At 41.8% G+C, this 10,935-nt stretch overlaps 1 long non-coding RNA gene across 1 annotated transcript; it reads right to left on the minus strand.

The window, feature by feature from the left end:
- Positions 1 to 163: 163 nt before the first annotated feature.
- Positions 164 to 7,774, minus strand: LOC134002224 (uncharacterized). The gene is made up of 3 exons (XR_009927582.1): positions 7,692 to 7,774; positions 299 to 425; positions 164 to 179 (listed from the first exon to the last, which is right to left on the minus strand). It is a non-coding gene; the product is annotated as an uncharacterized LOC134002224 (long non-coding RNA).
- Positions 7,775 to 10,935: the final 3,161 nt, after the last annotated feature.

Consider the following 10,935-nt stretch of genomic DNA (forward strand, 5'->3'; position numbering starts at 1 on the left):
ATAGCAACAAGTCAGCACAGAAATGGTTATGAAGCCCCCGCATCTCCAGCTCCATGCCTCTCAGGTTGGTTTTCTTGTTGACAAGAGATAAAACATCCTGGAAGTTCCCTGGCCTGGCCTGGCCTGGCAGTTGCTGTGCACTGACAGCTGATAAATTCATGCTCCAGTAATTGGTTGACCTGTTTGCACATAAAACAGTTGAAATGACAAGATTTATGCAGGCTGAAACACTGAGACTGCTGTTTGGTTACGGTGAGAAACGCAGTGTGTGTCTACGCCTGTGTGTGTGTGTTCGAACCTGGACGTGCAGATCAGAGTTGATTTTATGCTTCTTGAGGAGAATCACATGTGTGACTGCTCACTAGCTACATGGGCCACCCTCAGTCCTCAGCTGCTACACGTTGCGCAGATATCCTAGACCTGTTCTGACAATATTAAACCAAAAGAGTGGAGTTGTGTTACACTGCACTCTAAGTTTTTCACATGCCAGAAATTCAGTAAGAGATAGAAGGGGATGTAGAGTATTTTGATACCGACTACAGGGGATCTACATCACAAGTCCCCCCCCCCCCCCCCCCTTTTATTTTTTTATTTTCTTCTTTTCAAACTTTAGCATTTCATATGTTGACTTTTAGTTTTGGGGAACTATATTACCAGCAGACAGAGAGATAGACCAATCACATTACAGACATCAGTGTAAATATGTCTTCATCCGAAAATGTAATTGCTGACAAATTAACTGCCCAATAATAAACACGTAAAAATGTCCTCATATCTGCTTCTAATTACATCATACTGTTTTATAAACTGTTCATATACTGCTTCTAAAATCACACGCCAAATGGAAAAATAGTGCATGCACCATTCAGCAGAGTGCAAATAACAAAAGGTTTAATGTATAGTGGCTGCTGTTATATTTCTACAGGTATTTAAAATATAATGGAAATATAAACAGAAACTTATTCCCAAAGCTATAAAGGTTCCTATGATGTGGAAGGATGTGTGTAGGTTAACTGAAGGAGAAGAGTGTTAGCATTCTTTTGCCAGCCTTGTTCTTGTTAAGTCAACAGGGGGTAAATTAATAAAATATATAGAGACTCCAGGCACCAGATAGTGATTGTAACATCCACTTAAAATGCAAACATTATATGCAACATATTTAAAGTAGAATGAGGGAAAGAAAATACACCAATATTTTCCTAATATGAATAGTTTTTCTGCCTAAACCTAACCAAATCATACCAGTGGCTGATCAGAAGTTAAATTAAATTACATACTTAATTTGCAGGTAATAAATACAAAATGTGTTGGCACTAGTCACTCTGGAAACACAGAATAATTCCTTAATACTGTGATGTTCCCACTAAAGCAACACTCTAAACCATGCCCTTGCACCCCCTTAAAATTGGAGGTCCCAATGGTCTTTGACCCATGCACCCCTCCCCTCACTCCTCCACCACTTCCAGTCTGCTGTGGGACTTCGGGGGCCTCAGTCCTGCTGAGCATGTCTGTCCACTGCCTCCAGAGGGGGGTCCCTGTTTCAATATGGGCTTGTACAACTGACACTCCATCTCCCTCTTTATCCACCTAACACACACACACACACACACACACACACACACACACACACACACATACACATAGACACTCACACACCTCCCTCTGAAAGTCATGCTCCTGAGTGATGGAGTCAGCTGGGCTTGTCTCAAAAGGAAAAATCGCCTTCCCAAGCAAGCTGGTGGGGGTCTCCTCCATTCCTCTCCCAGCCCTCCCAGTCCTTTAATAAGGCTTTTCTCTGGGTGTCAGGAGGAGATGGGAGAGAGGCCCCTGAGGGAAGGTCAGGGTCACAAACAAAAGAAGTTACACTGCACATTTGGACAATTTAACTCTTCACACAGAGTCTTTTTGGGGTATAAACTCTACTATTGTTGTTTCATGTGTAATTAAAGGCGAATTGATAGGAAAATGGCAAAATTCTGAGGTAAGACAAATACAACTCTCTACACAAGCTACTCTTTCATGCCTCCATCTCTTGGGGGTTGTTGAACTGTTTTTTTAGTGGTGAGGCATCCATCATGTATTCTCAAATTCCTACCTGTGATTAAACACTTAAAATGACCTTCCAGGGTGGGAGCTAATAGGCAGTTTCTGCACACAAAGGTCAAGTTATTAACATGTAAAGAAAAGGCAGATGACAATCTCTCTGAGTCTGTCTCTTCGGAGCGGGACAAGACTTGTTGCGGAGGCGTCTTGATGTGGTAAATGGCAGCCATTAGTTTCGCTGGCACTCAGAGAGCAGCGTATTAAAAGCGATATGTGCTAATTCCCCAGACTCAGGGCCAGTTTAATTAAGAATACTGTTCAGGGAGGAAGTCACACTGAGGTGGAAAATAGGATTATAATACTAAAGAAGGCACCCAAAAAAAAAAAAATCGCAGTGTAGGCAAATGTCAAGGATTAAGGCAAAAAACACAGTGAATGTTTTAGGGACATAACTTTCCCACACAAGCACGCGCACACACCCAAAATGCTCACACACTTCTTCTCGTCTCAGTCTGTCATAGGAGTTATTATTAAACGTTTTTCACAACCGCCGCGTTCCCACACAAAGGCCGGTCTGTCCCGAGTCGTGTTTGCTCAGTTTATTAAAAAAGCCGCTGCACTAAAGTGATCAAACCCCTCCTTTCGCCCTCTAAATCTAAGTAGTCACTCTAAAAATATTTAATATGCACCATCAGCGCAAAGCCAACACGACGCCTCTCAGCCTCCCTCACTGCCTGCACTTTAAAACAACACACACAGACGTTGTGGAATGCGACCATATCTCCCCGATAAATCCAGGCTTTTGATTTCCCGCGATGCCTCTTGTGGAAAAATGCCTTCTCTGCATGGAATGTCTCTCAGCGTTTGTCTCACTCATATGTGACCGATATTGCTTTAAAAAAGAAAAAAAAACCTGAATACAGACATTGTTTAGCGAAGAGAGAGAGTGAGAGAGGGAAAAAGGGGCCAATAATGTTGGTGTTGTGTTGGCCCAGGCCTCCCTTTTGCCATGTGAGGCTTTATCTTCTTCCCTCATCAGGCAAAGTCTGCTCTGGGTTATTATTGCTGACCTCTGGGTCCTTTAGCGAGTGGAAAAAAGCTTTTAACCCTTCTATAATTTCCAGATTGTGTACATCAAGCTTGAACTGTGTACACATACTGGATTTAAGTTATAGTCATTACTTGCAAAGGGACCTGACCAGTTTTTGACACTGCAACTTTTCTTATAAATGTTTTTCTGCCAGTGTAAATACTTCTACTGCAGGAGGCTTTACATTACAGGATGATTAATCCCATGGTTTCTGTACGGCCAAAATAAAAGCCCACCTCTCGGGCCCCTGTGTAGAGGAATAAGCGAAAACATCCGTGTTCTGCTCGACCCGAAAAACAAACCCGACATTCATAATATCCACAAAATAAATGACCCGCTCCCTCTGAACTTCGGGGGAGCCGTGTACAGTGTAACATAATCTGCATTCAAAGTGTCGCTCACACAGGCCTTTGCTCTGTCCCTCAGCGGTGCCCTCCTGCTAGACTCCAAAAAATGACACACACTCAGAGTAGCACTGTCATCCCCTTGTCCTGTTCTCACCCCCTACCCCAACCCTTAACCCCCCCCCCCCCTACACCGCCACCCAGCCCCGCCTGTCCTTTCATCTGAAGAAAGTGCCCATTGTGTGGGCAGTTTGTTGTAAAAGAGGGGTGTAGTTGTGCCCGGTCGGCGGGTGCTGAGTTTCCGTCTCGGAAGAGAGGACATCACTGGCTTGTTGTGATTTCAAGCGCTTTGGTTCAGTACTCAAAGGATGTGCTTTCTGAGTTATCTCTGAGAGGATGGTGTTGTAGAGAGAGATGAAAAATGAAAGGACAGATATACTCTGCTGAGATTTCCAAGTTTGGCATCTACCAGGTCTACACTGGTACCTACTGTCTCCAGGAAATAGCCACAGCCTCGCACTCCCCAACACAGATTTTACACATATTACCAACCTAAATGCCAGTCATTAAATTGGAAACATTGCAACCTTAACCTGTATTTCAAACATCTATTCTTTTTCTATTTCATCAAAACTGTAGATGCTACAAGCACTGCAGTACACACACTTCATCTTTCCTCCAACATTAGGTCAAAAACAAATAAAACAAAATGAAAAACACCAGCAAGAAGCAAAAACAGCTCTTCAGTTATACCCAACAAACCTAAATTACCAACAGCCCATTAAAGTATATATCTGTCTAGCATTTTCCATTGTCCATATATGACATAAAAGGTAACCAAAAATCATAGAAGCTTTGTTCACAATATCTGTTTTCCAAAGAAAGCTTCTAAAGAAAAATATTATATAGATATAATATATAATATATAGATATTTGATCAATGACATGTTGGAGCAGTCTTATCTTTCCTATATTATTACTGAATAAATAATGGTAATAAGTATTCTTATTTTTAATTCACCGAAGATATGCAACCTTAACCTGTACTGCAAATTTACTCTTGTTCTGTGTGACAAAGTTGATTTCTTTTTAAAGCAATATTTCAACATTTTAGGAAATATGCTTATTTGTTTTCTTGCCTAGAAGATCAATTCCACTGTAATGCCTGTACGGTAAATAGCAGCCAGTTGGCTTAAAGCCTGGAAACAAGGGGAAACAGCTAGCCTGGATCTATCCCACAGTACATACCAGCACCTTTAACACTCACTAATTAACAAGCTATACCTAATTTGTTTAATCAGCACAAAAAAAGTGTAAAAATGAAAAATTGCGGAAAGAAAGAATTAGTCCAGCACATAAACCGTTGCAGCTTGTTGTATTGACACTTAAGTTTTTGTGCACACTAAATGAATGAGGTATTACGTGCTAAGTAGTGAGCTTTAGAGATGTTGGTAGTAGGATTTTGTAACCATTGGACATAGCTGTTGCTAGAATGTCAACACATCCTGCATTCATTTAGCCTAAATGGTGCACAAAATAAAAAGAAATCCAGAAGAAAACAAAAGAAAACAAAGAGTGATATATTTAGAGGTCTGACCTGAAATATACCAAGGAAATGCAACTGAACTTCTCTGCACTATTTCAAGACAGACCATTAGGTTTCATTAGGTTTGTTTTTGTTTACACACCAGGATTTTTACTTGTAAACCCGTTTTACAAGAAAATTAAGAGCACCTCCTTACAAGAGCTGATACTTCACAGTGTGAGCCTCACTTTTATTTTTCCCCTTTTTCCTTTCCCTCTGGAAAATCCTCTTCAGCAGGGCGCACAAAGCCTGTCTTCACTGTGGAGGGGAAGGAAGCTGCGGGAGACTGGAATACCAAAGCTCTCCACGTCAGAGATTCAGAATGGAAAGTCATTAGAAATGCCACAGAGGCGCTGGCATAATAACAGTGCGTGTGTGTGAACATGCTGGTGCCCAGGAGCTTACTGCAGGAAACGCCGCCTGTCGCATCTTAGCCCTGAATAGGATGGATCTGGTCACATCGGGATCCCATTGTGCCACGTGCTGTCAGATGAGGTTGCCATGGTGATGACTTGCCAAGCTTCCATGACCCCAATACCAATGCCACATCACCCCTTTCCATGGCACCTTCAGGTAGAGAGCTGGCATGTCCATTGACAGTGATTTCTATTTCAAGTAGCACTCAGTGTTTTTTTGCTTCTGTGCTTCTGAGCATAGTTCAGTATTCATTCTGACATATAACAATCTGGGATGCCATCTTTTTCCTCTTTCCTCACTCTGTATTTTCTCCCCGGTGGTCTCGGTCTAGAGAGGACCACTGCAGGAGAGAGATGAGTTTCTCTTTGAAGTTGAGAGCCTCTGAAAGGAGGCCCGACCCGGCCTGAGTGACAGAGCCCGCCTGCCTGGCAGACATCAAATAGATAGGTCGCTCAGTTCCGACAGCGACTTTTCAAGCCCTCCTCCCCCTTCTCTCCCCCATCACTGCTTCTGTACCCCCATCCACATCAAACTTGAACTTTTTTTTTTTTTTTTTTTTTTTTTTTTTGAGCTTATAATTAAAACCAGGCAGGCTGCAACAGAGGTGAGTTGTTTGGGCTACAGACGTGCTGCTGGGGTCAAAGGCCATGTCGGGTTTGAACCTCCTTTTGTGGGAATGGACTGGCCCCAGATGTACCAGGGCACAGGCTTCATGTAAGATGAAAAGATGAGAGACAGAAAGGAGGGGTGGAGGGGATGTCGAGCCCAATTCATGTTGTGCACAGTGTAGTAACAGGATAAGAAAAAAACATACAAAACATAAGCCTGTTTTTAACTTGAGTTCTTAAGAATCCGCCAACTCACCAGCATATATAACACTCAAAGATCTTAAGCGATGACTCATGTAAAAGCCTAAATAACAGTGATGTCGGCATAGGAAGTTACAATTAGCTAAACAGTCATGTCACTGGCTTTTCTAGATGGGTAAAACAACATTGCACGATAAAGAAAACACACTCATCCTCAATTTGAACCTTTCGGGAAATTTAATGAGCAGTTTCTTAAGAGACTCCATATTGCGCCATGCATCCTCATGTCCTTTAAGTACCAGTGAGTAAACATAACCAAAACGTCCTTGGGTCTTTGTTTGTGTGACTCGTTAAAACATGACGTTTATTAGCTTGGTGTTCCTTTTCATTGGGGCTTTTAACTCCATTAGTCTGTTAGGTTGCCCTTTTACATGTCTGAGAGTGTTTATCCAACTATGTAGACTAGGGTGGATTGAGGGAAGGGTTGGGAGAGGGGGCAGATGAAACACAGCATGCCAAAACTAGTCACTCAGCAGTCTATCAGTGACAAGCCGTCCAGTCTGAAATGTCAAAGTAAGCCTTTTGGCTGTGACACACCCATCACCCTCCACCCTTCTCATCAGATCCAATCTCTACAAACGTGGGCTGGTTACGTTCACTAGTCCTCTAATTGCTAATTTGCCTAATGGATGTGAACTCAAGTGTCAGTGGTTTTCTTGTCCGGGGGTGGTGGTGTGGACCTAGAGCATAGAGGGGTGGAGGTCACACTGGAGACCCCCCCCCCCCCCCCTCAGGGGAATTTCTGCTCCGTCTGAGCACTTTACAGGATTATTTAGGTTAACTTTCATCTCCGTTGCTCGGGCTAGGAGCTCGCAGAGTGCTCTGACCTTCTGACCTCCGCCTCTGTTCTGCTCTCTCTTTGCAAAGAAAATTCCAAGATGTGAAGTGTCTCTCCTAACCGTAGTCTCATAAGTATCATTCTGGCTAAGCTCAGCACCAGTTTTACCCCAAAGCCAAAAGACAGGGTGTCATTACAGGAATAAGAACCCACAAGGTCAAGTTTGCACAATGGCCTTTTTCAGGGAGGTTAAGAGGAGCTTCTGTGCTAAGCTGGAGGAGCGTTACGAGCAGGTTGCTAGTGCCAATCATTTTTGCTATTTGATGTTTTCCATGAGCAGAAAGGTTTAACGTCCTCATGCAGACAGTGTCTTGAATATGGACAGTAGAAAAGAATTCTGTAGATTAGTCTGAATGTTGCACTTACTTGTAAACAAGGTTTTTATCAAGTCAGGATTACTTTGGCATGACCACGTGACATATACACAACGGTACAATGAACCACAAATAACCATTTTACACAGTTCATTGCAGTACATGCTATCTAAGTGTTCATTGAAGCATACCTTTGTATAAAATGTTTCCTGATGCCCATGGAGACGCAGAGTCACCTAATGACCTGGGTAAATGTTGGAGATCGGCATGCAGCCCCTCAACTTCCACCCCCACCCCCACTGCTTACGTCCTTATGAAAGAATGTAATTGTATTTTGGCTGGGCCTTTCAGCATGAGTATCAGATATTGAATTGGTGTGGGAAGATGAGGGGTGGTGGGAGGTGTCCTAGAGGGCAGAGCCAAGGGGGGCACCAATGTTGTGGAGCCAGACTGGACAGGTCAGGTCTTCCTTGTCCGAGCTTTAGTAGCCTTTAAACTGTGCAACAACAACAACAGTCATAGAAGTTTATTGCTTGTCACAATGTGTAAGATGGGTCTGATGAAATCTTGGTCGTAATTTGTGTCAGACTGTGCAATATCAATTTGAGGCTGTCAGATTGTGCGATAAATGTGTGGTGAAGTGTAGCACTATGTTGTAAAACCAAAAAGTGACATGAAATCTGGGGTAAGTCACCAGCTCGCATCATCCATCCATCTTATATTTTCAAAAAGGCATGATGGAAAACACACAAATGTCTTATTGAAGGATAAATGCAAGCATGTGTGCATCCACGGTCCCTGTCTAACCATTTTGGAGTGTATCAGGGCCTTGTAGACTCCATCAACCATTTTTAACTGCACTGACCAACCAGAGGGGTCAACCATTAAAAACTTATGTTGTGAGGACTTTGTTCAATTTCTTGGAACTTTAATAAACTAGTGGAGATCTTACAGTTCCCACAGATACCATATACTGTATGTCACAGAGACATTTTGGATACATTTATATAGTAATGTATAAGACATCTAGAATATCAACAACCAGGTATGAAACAACAACTCAGTATAAACAAGAGTTTGGAAATGCATTTTAATATGTGTTTTTCTAACTTTAAATCAGTTGTACACATACCTGGGGAATGCACTGTATAGTTGTTATGTGGTCACGGTGCAAATTTTCTCTGATCAGTATCAAAAACCAACAAACCAAATGCTGCACCCACCATTAGTAGAATAGGAAAATAATCATCCATATGTAGGTATTTCATGGTAAATGAAATACTGAGAAAGGGCCCCTCTTGCCAGTACAAAACTGTGAGTTGGAGTCAGGCTTGGCTCTGTTGCCAGGATACCAGGGTGACCCCCTGTGAGCAGTAGTGTTCATTGGCTATTCTGTGGTTGGGATAAAGAGAAAGGGGAGGTAGAGCACGAGTGCTGATCAAAGTTTAGCCAGTGCCCTGCTGCTCTCCAAATAAATCCCCCCCACCGCTGGGCTCTCAGTGCCAGCCTTGTTTCAATAAGTCTCCCTTATTGTACACACAGCCAGGGGTCTTTGAGCTGAGCCATTCACTGTGAGCTTCCCAGAGGATTACATATCTAAATATACGGTGTGAGAAGAGCCACTGCCGCATGTGTGTGTGTGTGTGTGAGTGTGTGTGTGTATTTGTACATGTGAGAGAGGCGTTTAGTGATTCTGTTAAATTAACCAGAGTCGAAGAGGATCAGTATGTTGAAGGGCTCACCTCACACTGGCTGCTCTTGCATTAGAGGGAATTTATCAGTGATCCTACAGTGCGCCTACTGTGCATGACTTCAACCATAGTGTTTTCAGAAAACTACTAATGTTTCACTGTCAGATCAAGTTGTCCACTCTTCCTTCTGTATTTAAAAATGAATATTATTTTTACGAAACACCCATAACATTTTGGGAAATACTCTTATTTGCTGTCTTGCCAAGTATGAGATGAGAAGACCGAAGCCAATTTCATGTCTTTTCAGTAGACACATACCCGAATGTTTTTTTTGTTTTGTTTTTTTTAAAGAAAAAAACTTTTATTAAATAGAGGTGTAGTAAAGTATATCATATGTGGTGAATTGGGGTGATAAACAGGTTTTGGACAGATTTGGTAAAAGGTATACAATTAATTGTGGGTACATTTAGCGTGGTATCTGAAAAATATACTTTGAACAGTGTTTAACTTGTTCCAGAAATGATTCACATCAATGAGAAAGTGTGTGTCCAAACTTTTGACTGGTACTGTATATGTTTAGAAACCTTCTTGATGTTTTGAAGATACCAACGCCGAACACTTTTAATACAATTTCAGGTAAACCTTTGACTCAGGGACATGGATCTAAAGCACTGGCATTATGAGGTATGTTGTGACTAAAGGCTGTTTAAGATTTTGATCTTGATAAATACGTTTCATTGTTTGGAGCTTTTGACCATATTCCTCCAGCCTCTTTGAGCAAATAGAATCTAAGTCCCATACATACTGTTGACATCTGAGCAAGTTCATTCATATAACTTCTTGAGGAGTCATTGTGGAATAAAGTCTAAAATAAAGTCTAAGAAAAGTCCAACATTAGCCAAGAAGCTGGTCAACAAAACATCAACAATCACAGAGGTTTCGTTCAAAGCTACAAATGTGTGAAACCATCAACATCACCATGATTACAGGACTTTTAAAATGTTGTGTGTGGTCACCAGACCAACAAGTCCTCCAAATTAAACTCGGATGACACATATAAGCATATTATGATCGCCCCTATCAGCAGGACAACATCATTTGTCTGTCCCTTCCAAAACTGCTACAAATAACCGTTGAAATATAAATATGTTCTATGATGTGACAACACTGTGGTTAAGGTTAACCAGGTAAACCAGTTTTAGTCACAAAAACGACTTGGTTTGCTTCAGGGAATGATCATAGTTTGGGTTAAAGCAAGCACTTCGTTAAAGTTAGGTAAACATTTGGGTTTGGGTTAAAATTACTACTATTCATTAAGGTTAGGGGACCTTCATCATGATGTTTACAATAATAACCACTTGGTTAAGGTTAGACGGGAATCATAGTCATAGTCATGGTTGGAAAAGTCGTTAAAGTCTGACGTTTTGTTGACTCATCCACTGCGACCTCTTTCTCAGTCTATAATAATGTCACCCAACATCCTCCTTTGCTCTAGTCATAATAACTACTGTTACTAGAGGGCGCTATCACTTAAACGTGAAACACGTCATTTAAGGGTGCTTACGACTGATGCAACTAATTCAGTTTTACTTGGGAGTTGTTGCTGTTGACATTCATAACTCCACTACACAATGTCTCATCGTCTTTTCCATTGCAACACATTTATATACACATACAACTTTGATAGCTGCTTCCCCTTGCTTCCACTGATTGTGCTATGCTATGCTATGCTTAAAACGTCCCA

Source organism: Scomber scombrus, chromosome 20, assembly GCF_963691925.1.
Source record: "Scomber scombrus chromosome 20, fScoSco1.1, whole genome shotgun sequence".
Classification (NCBI taxonomy): domain Eukaryota; kingdom Metazoa; phylum Chordata; class Actinopteri; order Scombriformes; family Scombridae; genus Scomber; species Scomber scombrus.